Raw genomic sequence first — 12,322 nt, forward strand, 5'->3', positions numbered from 1 at the left:
TCACTTGTTCCTTCCTGCTCTCTGCTCTCCAGCTGCATTGGTCAGGTTGGGAAGCCAGGCTCAGAGAGGTCATACTATCAGGTCTCATGGCTTAACGAGAATTGTAAGGAGAGCACCTGTGTACTGCTCTGCATGTGTGCGGCTCACCCGACTACTTTTCCTGGGCACGCACCTTTCCTCTTCGGCCGCCAATCGCAGCGTGGCTCTAAGTGTAGGCACAGATTGGGCTGTTGGTCATGCAGAACTGTTATCACTCGCCCCCAGCTTAAATCCACTCGCCAAATGCTAGCAGGCGAGTGGAAATTTTGAGGGCTGTATATATATATATATATACAGGGAGTGCAGAATTATTAGGCACATTGTATTTTTGAGGATTAATTTTATTATTGAACAACAACCATGTTCTCAATGAACCCAAAAAACTCATTAATATCAAAGCTGAATATTTTTGGAAGTAGTTTTTAGTTTGTTTTTAGTTTTAGCTATTTTAGGGGGATATCTGTGTGTGCAGGTGACTATTACTGTGCATAATTATTAGGCAACTTAACAAAAAAAAAAACATATACCCATTTCAATTATTTATTTTTACCAGTGAAACCAATATAACATCTCAACATTCACAAATATACATTTCTGACATTCAAAAACAAAACAAAAACAAATCAGTGACCAATATAGCCACCTTTCTTTGCAAGGACACTCAAAAGCCTGCCATCCATGGATTCTGTCAGTGTTTTGATCTGTTCACCATCAACATTGCGTGCAGCAGCAACCGCAGCCTCCCAGACACTGTTCAGAGAGGTGTACTGTTTTCCCTCCTTGTAAATCTCACATTTGATGATGGACCACAGGTTCTCAATGGGGTTCAGATCAGGTGAACAAGGAGGCCATGTCATTAGTTTTTCTTCTTTTATACCCTTTCTTGCCAGCCACGCTGTGGAGTACTTGGACGCGTGTGATGGAGCATTGTCCTGCATGAAAATCATGTTTTTCTTGACGGATGCAGACTTCTTCCTGTATCACTGCTTGAAGAAGGTGTCTTCCAGAAACTGGCAGTAGGACTGGGAGTTGAGCTTGACTCCATCCTCAACCCGAAAAGGCCTCACAAGCTCATCTTTGATGATACCAGCCCAAACCAGTATTCCACCTCCACCTTGCTGGCGTCTGAGTCGGACTGGAGCTCTCTGCCCTTTACCAATCCAGCCACGGACCCATCCATCTGGCCCATCAAGACTCACTCTCATTTCATCAGTCCATAAAACCTTAGAAAAATCAGTCTTGAGATATTTCTTGGCCCAGTCTTGACGTTTCAGCTTGTGTGTCTTGTTCAGTGGTGGTCGTCTTTCAGCCTTTCTTACCTTGGCCATGTCTCTGAGTATTGCACACCTTGTGCTTTTGGGCACTCCAGTGATGTTGCAGCTCTGAAATATGGCCAAACTCGTGGCAAGTGGCATCTTGGCAGCTGCACGCTTGACTTTTCTCAGTTCATGGGCAGTTATTTTGCGCCTTGGTTTTTCCACACGCTTCTTGCGACCCTGTTGACTATTTTGAATGAAACGCTTGATTGTTCGATGATCACGCTTCAGAAGCTTTGCAATTTTAAGAGTGCTGCATCCCTCTGCAAGATATCTCACTATTTTTGACTTTTCTGAGCCTGTCAAGTCCTTCTTTTGACCCATTTTGCCAAAGGAAAGGAAGTTGACTAATAATTATGCACACCTGATATAGGGTGTTGATGTCATTAGACCACACACCTTCTCATTACAGAGATGCACATCACCTAATATGCTTAATTGGTAGTAGGCTTTCGAGCCTATACAGCTTGGAGTAAGACAACATGCATAAAGAGGATGATGTGGTCAAAATACTCATTTGCCTAATAATTCTGCACTCCCTGTATATATACACACTGCTCAAAAAAATTAAAGGAACACTTTTGAATCAGAACTCCTGGGATATTGATCTGGTCAGTTAAGTAGCAGAGGGGGAGGTGTGTATACAGAGGGGGTTGTTAATCAGTTTCAGCTGCTTTGCTGTTAATTGAAATTAACAACAGGTGCACTAGATGGGCAACAATGAGACAACCTCCAAAACAGGAATGTTTTTTCAGGTTGAGGTGTCTGACATTTTTTTTCCCTACTCTTTTCTGACTGTTTTTCACTAGTTTTGCATTTGGCTAGGGTCAGTGTCACTACTGGTAGCACGAGGCAATACTTGGACCTTATAAAGGTTGCACAGGCAGTTCAACTCCTCCAGGATGGCACATCAATACGTGTCATTGTCAGAAGGTTTGCCGTGTCTCCCAGCACAGTCTCAAGAGCATGGAGGAGATTCCAGGAGACAGGCAGTTACTCTAGGAGAGCTGGGCAGTGCCGTAGAAGGTCCTTAACCCATCAGCAAGGGTGCAAGGAGGGACAGGATGAGCACTGCCAGAGCCCTACAAAATTATCTCCAGCAGGCCACTGGTGTGAATGTCTCTGACCAAACAATCAGAAACAGACTTCATGGGGGTGGCCTGAGGGCCTGACGTCCTCTAGTGTGCTCTGTGCTCACTGCCGGACACTATGGAGCTTGATTGGCATTTTCCATTGGACACCAGAATTGGCAGGTCCACCACTGGTGCCCCATGCTTTTGACAGATGAGAGAAGGTTCACCCTGAGCATATGTGACAGACCTTGAAAGGGTCTGGAGAAGCCGCAGAGAACTTTATGCTGTCTGTAACATCCTTCAGCATGACTGGTTTGGTGGTGGGTCAGTGATGGTCTGGGGAGGCATATCCATGGAGGGACGCACAGACCTCTACAGGCTACACAATGGCACCCTGACTGCCGTTAGGTATCAGGATGAAATCCTTGGAACCATAGTCAGACCCTACGCCAGTGCAGTGGGTTCTGGGTTCCTCCTGGTGCACGACAATGCCTGGCCTCATCTGGCGAGAGCATGCAGACAGTTTCTGGAGGATGAGGAAATTAATACCATTGAATGGCCCCCACGCTCACCTGACCTAAATCCAAAAGAACACCTCTGGGACATTATGTTTCGGTCTATCCGGTGCCGCAAGGTTGCACCTCAGTCTGTTCAGGAGCTCAGTGATACTGATATAGATTGGGTAATGTTTTAGAAATAAAATTATGCCACATCACTTGATGGAAATATAAATTATCAACCTAAAGAGGACTGAATTTAAAGACACCCCGAAAATCAAAGTGAAAAAATTATGCAGCAGGCTGGTCCATTTTGCTGAAATTTCATTGCAGCAACTCAAAATAATACTCAGTAGTATGTATGGCCCCCACTTGCTTGTATGCATGCCTGACAATGTTGGGGCATGCTCCTAATGAGATGATGGATGTCATCTTTCCTCGTCACTCTTGGTGCTCAATCTTAATGGAATTATTTATCCAGCAGATGTCCACTCATCACCTTGGCCAACCACTTGGTTATATCATGGAGATGGCAACCTGTGTTCTGGGGATGATGCTTGTGCGGTCTGTCCTGCACTGGACTCTAAGCCACCCCAGCTCCCAGACGGACAGCCTTTCTGGTCCAGCCCCCATACATACCATAGTTCGGTATATCTTGTAAGTACCCAGAACTGACATTTTGGTCTCTTCTGGTTATACCCAGTCAATTACTTGACATTACTATATTCTGTTATTTCAGATACCCTATACAGCTAATCACAATACTCACTGAATGAATCAGTTTAATTCAGTATTAAAAAAAGACAAAAACGGAATTGTTTTATATATATATATATATATATATATATATATATATATATATATATATATATATATATATATTTATTTTACATACTGTTACCTGTCAGTGTCCCTGATTACCGCCACACCAGTTATATAATGATTCTGTAATATACTGGTGACAGTATATAAAAAAAAAAATTTGATTTTTTATTTCATTTTCCAAACATTTGTGACAAAAAAAATTACAACTTCAAAACTGAAAACCATTTTTAACACCTAAACAGAAAAAAAAAAAATTACAGTGGGCTAAAGAAAAGCAATCGAGGACTGTGGATGAAAGTCATATTCAGTGATGAATCACCAATCCTGCATTGGGCAAGGTGATGATGCAAGAATTTTTGTTTGGTGTCATTCCAATGAAATGTATGAAGAAGACTGCCTGAAGAAAACATGCCAATTTCCACAATCATTGATTACGGTATATGGGGTTGCGTGTCAGGTAAAGGTACGGGGGAGATGACAGTCATTAAATCTTCAATAAATGCACAAGTTTATATTGAGATTTTGGACCGTTTTCTTTCCATCAATTGATAGGATGTTTTGTGATGATGACATAATTTTTCAAGATTTAATCTGATGCAGATGTTTGTTTTAGAACTGCAAAGTATATGGTGATTGCATTATATTTTCCTCAGAATTAAGTGTATCCATATTTTTGTCCTCTGCTTGATCTGCAAGAACAGTTTTCTTTCTTTTTACATTTTTTAAGTGTTTCTTAAAGCCAGAAGGTTAGAATGTTGAATGAAAATAGTTTTAAGGGAAGTCTGTGATCAGTTTCTTTTTTTCTACACATTTAAACAATTGGATGAACATGTTCCAAGAGTGATGATTCCATACCTTTTGCCAGGGGTTGTAGAAGAAGGAAAGGAGATTCTGCAAAGACTCACAAAAAACGTCCAGTTCAAAACACAGTTAGAAAAAAAAAAGCAGGGATCTGTCTTTAGGTATAACCCATTATATGAAAAAAATAGTTAGAAATATGTTATCATAAAATAATGATAAAAATAACATTAAAAAGTACAACATTGGATCTTGTTGCCATCTAGTGTTCATAAGAGAAAAATACAATAAAAAGAAATAAAAAACAAAGAATCACCATTTCGGCTTGGCCAAAATCAACATAGTACAAAATGTTTTATTATAAAATAGAAAGTTGTAGTAAAAAAAAAAAAGTAAAAACCTCAATTTATAATAATAATCCAGACAATGAATGGCTGGGGCTAAACTATTATTAATAAAGCAGTTGATGTCCCAATCAACATTCTATACGTTTTTAAATTGTAGAGGAGATTGTTTACAGAAAACCGTTTTGTTGCGATACTGGCCAACATCCTAAACTAATATAAAAAATCTATAGGCACAGATTTTATAACCACACTGGGTAAAATATATTAAATATTTATTGTAACAAAGTAGAAAAACATTGTACAAGTTGAATCATATAGACCGTGCAGCCATATGTCAATAGAACATGCAATATAAACTTATAATGTTTTTAATCAGAGAAAATTTTCAATTCATCAAAATGGCAAAAGATGGATATAGAGGCATAAATGTTGAATAACAAAATGGCGGAGGCATACTTATATAGACATGCATGCATGGGGGCCCGCGGCGGAGTGTCAACAAAATAAAAAAATATTAATGAAAAAGAAAGAAAAAGCACAGGGCCCTAGAGTCGTGTGAGAAAAGGTTGGTATTCCAAAAATTGGATGGGACAATCGAAAGCCAGCAGGGGCAGTGGTATATGTGAAGCTGTACCTTTAAGACAATGGATTACAATTTTTTATTGCATTAGAATAAAGACTCTTATGCACACGGTCGGAATTTCCGACAACAAATGTTCGATGTGAGCTTGTTGTTGGAAAATCCGACCGTGTGTATGCTCCATTGGACATTTGCTGAAGGAATTTCCGACAACAAAAATTTGAGAGCTGGTTCTCAAATTTTCCGATGCCAAAAGTTGGTGTCGGAAATTCCGACCGCGTGTACCCAATTCAACGCACAAAAATTCTACGCATGCTCAGAATCAATTCGACACATGCTCGGAATCATTGAATTTATTTTTTCTTGGCTCATCGTAGTGTTGTACGTCACTTTGATTTTGACGTTCGGAATTTCCGACAACATTTGTGTGACGTGTGTATGCAAGACAAGTTTGAGCCAACATCTGTCGGAAAGAAATCCATGGTTTTGTTGTCGGAATGTCCAATTGTATGTACGCGGCATTACTCTTTATGTTTGGCAGGCATTGATAAATTGTCTCCTCTTTGGCAAAGTACATGCTTATTAACAAAGGGCACATTAGTGTTGGTTGGCTGTTCATATAGCCTGATGTGTTATTTAGATTTTATTATGGGTATGTTACCGTGGCCAATCATCACTAAGTGAACTACACTGATGTAAGCCTATCTCAGTGGCGGCTGGTGCTCCAAATTTTTGGGGGGACGCAAACAAACTGAAAAAAAAACCACATCATTTACAGCCACTGTGCCCAAACGCAGCTACTTTGCCCATCAATTGCCTCCACTGTGCCATCAAACGCAGCCACTGTCACTGTGCACATCAAAAGCAGCCACTGTCACTGTGCCCATCAAAAGCAGCCACTGTCACTGTGCCCATCAAACACAGCCACTGTCACTGTGCCCATCAAACGCAGCCACTGTGCCCATCAAATGCAGCCATTGTGCCATCAAATGCAGCCACTGTGCCATCAAATGCAGCCACTGTGCCATCAAACGCAGCCACTGTCACTGAACCCCTCAAACGCAGCCACTGTCACAGTGCCCATCAAATGCAGCCACCGTCACTGTGCCCATCAAACACAGCCACTGTGCCCATCAAACGCAGCCACTGTGCCCATCAAACGCAGCCACTGTGCCCATCAAGCACAGCCATTGTGCCATCAAATGCAGCCACGGTCAATGTGCCCATCAAACGCAGCCACTGTGCTCATCAAGCGCAGCCACTGTGCCATCAAACGCAGCCACTGTGCCATCAAACGCAGCCACTGTGTCCATCCAGCACAGCCACTGTGCCCATCCAGCGCAGCCACTGTGCCCATCAGGCGCAGCCACTGTGCCCATCAAACACAGCAACTGTGCCCATCCAACGCTGCCACTGTGCCCATCCAACGCAGCCACTGTGCCCATCCAGCGCAGTCACTGTGCCCATCCAACGCAGCCACTGTGCCCATCCAGCGCAGCCACTGTGCCTATCAAATGATGCCAGTGTGCCCATGTCAGGGACTCTGTACTGTGACATGCTGTGTATACAGTGGGGGAGGGGTCTCTTAGCATGCAGTCAGCTTTCTCACATGTCTCAGTGTAGCACACACACAGGCAGACATGTACAACCCCCCCATACTCCCCCCTCCGGATCTGTTCACGGCCCCCTCACAGCCAGGTATGAGTCTTCCAGCACAGCCACACATTCCACGCAGGGAGGTTAGGGAGAGGAGGGGGAAGTGGAGAAAGTGAAAGTACAAAGCTGCCCACACATTGCTGGCTTCGTTGTCTCACCTCTATAACACACAGTGCACTTGTTCCCAATCCCTTACTCTCAGGCCCCGTACACACGACAGAGTTTCTCGGCAGAATTCGTCGAGAAACTCGGTCAGAGCCGGATTCTGCCGAGAAACTCTGTCGTGTGTACACTTTCGGCCCGATGGAGCCGCCGAGGAACTCGTCGAGAAAATAGAGAACATGTTCTCTATTTTCTCATTGTTCTATGGGAGCTCTCGGCCCGCCGAGCTCCTCGGCGGCTTCAGGGCTGAACTGGCCGAGGAACTCAATGTGTTTGGCCGTGTGTACGGGGCCTCACTGTCTGTCTTATCTGTCCTGTCAGGCAGAGGCTGACGTTCCACACCAACACACACTTACTGTGATCTGTGACCTCCGCTGCTGCTGGCTACCAGGGGATTTCAGTCCCATGTTGACTCAGCCATCCACGTCCTCGACCCTCGATGTCCTCTTCTCCCGCCCTCAATGACGCTTCAGCCAATCAGGTTGGCCGGTAGCCAGAACCGGCCAACCTGATTGGCTGAGACGCCTGTCACTCTTATCCAAGGAACGCATCCCCTGTGCTTTCCGAGGATAAGCTTCCGGGGACCCGAGGGCTGTACTCGGAAAAGCCTATCAGAGCCGCTGGCTCTGATAGGCACTTCCGTACAGCCAACCAGCTGCCGTTATTCAGCTGGCTGGCGCTCAACATCCGGCCAGCTGAATAGTGGGCGGCAGCGGCGACAATAACATAGATTTGTGCAATGCATGAATATTTGTTATTAGACTCAGTGGCGGTGAGAGCCAGAGGGGGCGGCGCTCCAGCGCTCTCTATGGACGAACCACCACTGGCCTATCTGCTTATGTATAGTGAGACAGCTTTGTCTTACTGTGGTAGTAAAGTCTATGATTACATAAAAAAGGTTCCCCCTGCAAGGAAATATCATAATTACTAGTATGCTCTACATAATAGCACATTTTGAAAGACTTAACTTAAATTGAAGCCCTCCAGTGGCATGCTGTTACTGCTAAAGAGGCTTCCATCTTCACCCAGTCTTCCTTCTGGGTTTGCCGACTCTTGTCATCTGAGTGGCTGAACTGTGATGACGTCACTTATGAAGTCTCAGCTGCGACACACAGCTCCAAAGGAACAGCACAGGCATGAGAGCTCATGCGTTGGTAACGTCACTGCTGCTGCTACTCGCTAGAATATCTCCTAAACGGTGCATATTTAGGAGATTTTAATTTTACCCACAAGTAAACATTATTATAAGCTTACCTGTAGGTAAAAATAAACAACTAGAGTTTACTACCACTTTAACATTATGGTGTGGTAAAGGGTATCTAGTTTTCTCATTTGGTTGTTTAATATTTTTATACCTTTCTATAATATGTAATACATTTTCATATAATTTTTCTAGTTTGTCTGTGTCAATGCCACTCAGTCTTTTTAAGTAAATGCTATCTCTTAACCTTTGAACCACATCATTACACACACCCACAGGTCTCATTTAAAGTCCCAATCCTACCCCTTCTGGTCTTTACACATATATATGCAGGGATGGAGGCCTGTGGGTGTATAATCCCAGGTAGAGATAGGTCTTACCCCTTGTGCTATCTTTTAACCTCCATTCCTTTTGTGGTGGTGAAGAGCAGAAGACCCCCATATTATGTTCTACACCAAAACTCCAGAGCAGGGAAAAAATTCTGACTAGAACCCAGAAGCATATTAAAGTCTATGGGACTAATTGCAAGTTCTTGACCATAAAAATGGTATGGGGCCCTGGGTACTGCCCCAGAGGACATGTATCAATGCAAAAAATATTTTGAAAAATATTGTTTTTAAATGAACATTAATTTCATTGAAACAATAAAAATGAAAGATTCCTTTAACTACTTGGTAACCGCCCTATAGCCGAAATACGGCTACAAGGCGGTTACCTAACTCTAGGAGGGCGTCAATATACGTCCTCCCAGAGAGTCACAATTGCGCGCCCGAGCGGGCGCGCACACGCGATCACCGGCGCTCGGCGGGTCCACGGGACCCGCAGCAACACGGGTCCCTGGGGGGGTGGGTATTGCAGAGTATGGGGTGGGGTATTGCAGAGTATGGGGTGGGGTATTGCAGAGTATGGGGTGGGGTATTGCAGAGTATTGCACTCATCATTTTTTTTATTTTACTCTGCAATACCCACCCCCCCATACTCTGCAATACCCACCCACCCATACTCTGCAATACCCACCCCCCCATACTCTGCAATACCCACCCATACTCTGCAATACCCCCCCCCCATACTCTGCAATACCCCCCCCATACTCTGCAATACCCCCCCCCATACTCTGCAATACCCCCCCATACTCTGCAATACCCCCCCCCATACTCTGCAATACCCCCCCATACTCTGCAATACCCCCCCAATACTCCGCAATACCCTCAATACTCCAATACCTTGCAATACGTCGCCTATGGGGATTTTTAAGTAGCAACGTTTGGCGCAATTTCACGAGCGTGTGCAATTTTGAAGGGTGACATGTTGGGTATCTATTTACTCGGCGTAACTTCATCTTTCATATTATGCAAAAACATTGGGCTAACTTTACTGTTTTTTTTTTTTTTTAAGCACAAAACTGTTTTTTTTTTAAAAACACGCGTTCAAAAAATTGCTGCGAAAATACCGTGCAAGATAAAAAGTTGCAACAACCGCCATTGTATTCTCTAGGGTCTTTGAAAAAAAAGCATATATAATGTTTTGGGTTTCTATGTAATTTTTTTAGCAAATAAATGATGATTTTTACATGTAGGAGAGAAATGTCAGAATTGGCCTGGGTGCTCCAGAACGCCTGATGGTGCTCCCTGCATGTTGGGCCTCTCTATGTGGCCACGCTGTGTAAAAGTCGCACACATGTGGTATCGCTATACTCGGGAGGAATAGCAGAATGTGTTTTGGGGTGTAATTTGTAGTATGCATATGCTGTGTGTGAGAAATAACCTGCTAATATGACAGAAACTAGATTTTTTATTTTTTTTTTACAGAATTTTCAGTCTTTTTTCTTTTATAGCGCAAAAAATAAAAACCGCAGAGGTGATCAAATACCACCAAAAGAAAGCTCTATTTGTGGGAAAAAAAGGACAACAATTTCAGATGGGTACAATGTTGTATGACTGAGTAATTGTCATTCAAATTGTGAGAGCACCGAAAGCTGAAAATTGGTCTGGTGATTAAGGGGGTTTTCGTGCCCAGTGGTCAAGTGGTTAAAAATAGTGTCTGGGGGGTCCCTTAGTTTGCCTGTAAAGTGGCCCATCTGTACCGTGTATAGAACCTGCTGCAGCAAAACTGACACATTTAAATTGATTTTCCCTGCAAACTTTCTTTATTTTTTAAACAACGGCTTGGGCACCCAGTCTGTATAATGAGGGCAAATTTGAATGCACTCGGAACAAAATTAGAGATTTTTGGGATAAATTATGGTGTCTCTTTTGGATGGAAATAACAATGTTTCACCACATTGAGGAAGCCTAATGTGAATGAGCCAAATTATAGTACACTCAGGCAAAAGTTCAAGGGGGAACATTACTGCCAATTTGTTGTTTATCAGTGATCTCTCCTCTCTGAAGGATCATGTTACCCCCTACCTCAGGACCAACATCAGAATCAAGTAATTGCTGTGCATCCTCAAGAAGCAAGTGGCTGATGCTGTGTTCAAATAACCCTGGTTACTCCTATGTGCATAATGCTAAGACTATGGCAGGAGTAGTTGTGGACATGAAGGCAGAATAGGCCACTCTAGCAGCTGCGGTGGACTGCAAACTTGTGTCAGCTTGGGTGATAGAGGATGAAAAGGATGAGAATGGTTTAGTAAGCCAGTTCACCACTTCCTCTGCATACTGTGGCTGGATAACACAGACAACATCCGAAAAAAGAGACAAATGTGCCCTGCCTGAGGACGGATCACGTCCACCTTTGCCTGTGGACACATGGGAACATCTGCCTCTCCTTGTTGGTCTCCCAGACATGGTGGGGGGCTTATTACACAAATTCATTAGATAATAGGAAAAGGGTGATTTAATTAACTTTATTTAATTAAACGTGGTGTGTGGTGCACTAAAAACTGTGGACAACTGAGAACTGTCACTGCCACAAATTAAAATACTAAAAATATATATTAATAAAAATGGGGGAACACCAGCGTCACTGTAAGACAAACTTCAGCTGACAATTTAAAAAAAGGGGGTAGGAGAACAACAACAATAATAAAAAAAAAGCTGCTGCTTGGTGCACTATATCAATTGGGAACTGCTGCTGACACAAATTGAAAAACGAAAAAAGTAAATATATATATTAATAAAAAAGGGATACTTCAGCGTCGCTGGTAAGACAAACTGACTTTGACTTTGTCCAATCAGGGCTCTGACAGTGTCCTGTGCAGTGCATTTTGGGGCACTTGGCGGGTGAATATTCTGCAAACTCAGGTGCTTGGCGAACACCTGAATATGTGTTGTTCGTTGCCGAACCAATGCTCAGCCCAGACAGATTGTCTATCTCAAGTAGTGATACTATTATTTTTTGGCACCATTTGGTTACTTGCATACCTGGTGTGAGTTTAGCAGGCAGGTATGACTGCTCCTTTTTTATTTATTGGAAATGATCAGAGAGCACTACCTATTTGATGACTGGAGGATTAAATACCCTTCTCATAGACAATTTACCTTCTACTCCAATGTTCGTACCAGTTAAAAGTGCATACCAGAAAAGACCACTTCTTTGTCACTGTTCCCTTGCTTATAACTTTGTAAATGATTAGTAAATGGGCCTGTAGATGATCCAATTATGTGGTCAGACCATGCCCAAGTGGTCCTAGATCTGCTGAAACCTAGCGCTGGCTCTAAAGCTTGCCATTGCTATTTTAACAACACTACAGGTGGAGAACAGCTCTTTTAAGATCTGACTGCATATTTTCAGCCTAATAATGGTTTTCGTCCAGAAGATATCCATTATGTTGGAAGCACTTAAAGTGTTTGTAAAGTTTAAATAATAAATTACTGCCAGACTCTC

Source organism: Rana temporaria, chromosome 1 (genome assembly GCF_905171775.1).
Source record: "Rana temporaria chromosome 1, aRanTem1.1, whole genome shotgun sequence".
In the NCBI taxonomy this organism is placed as follows: domain Eukaryota; kingdom Metazoa; phylum Chordata; class Amphibia; order Anura; family Ranidae; genus Rana; species Rana temporaria.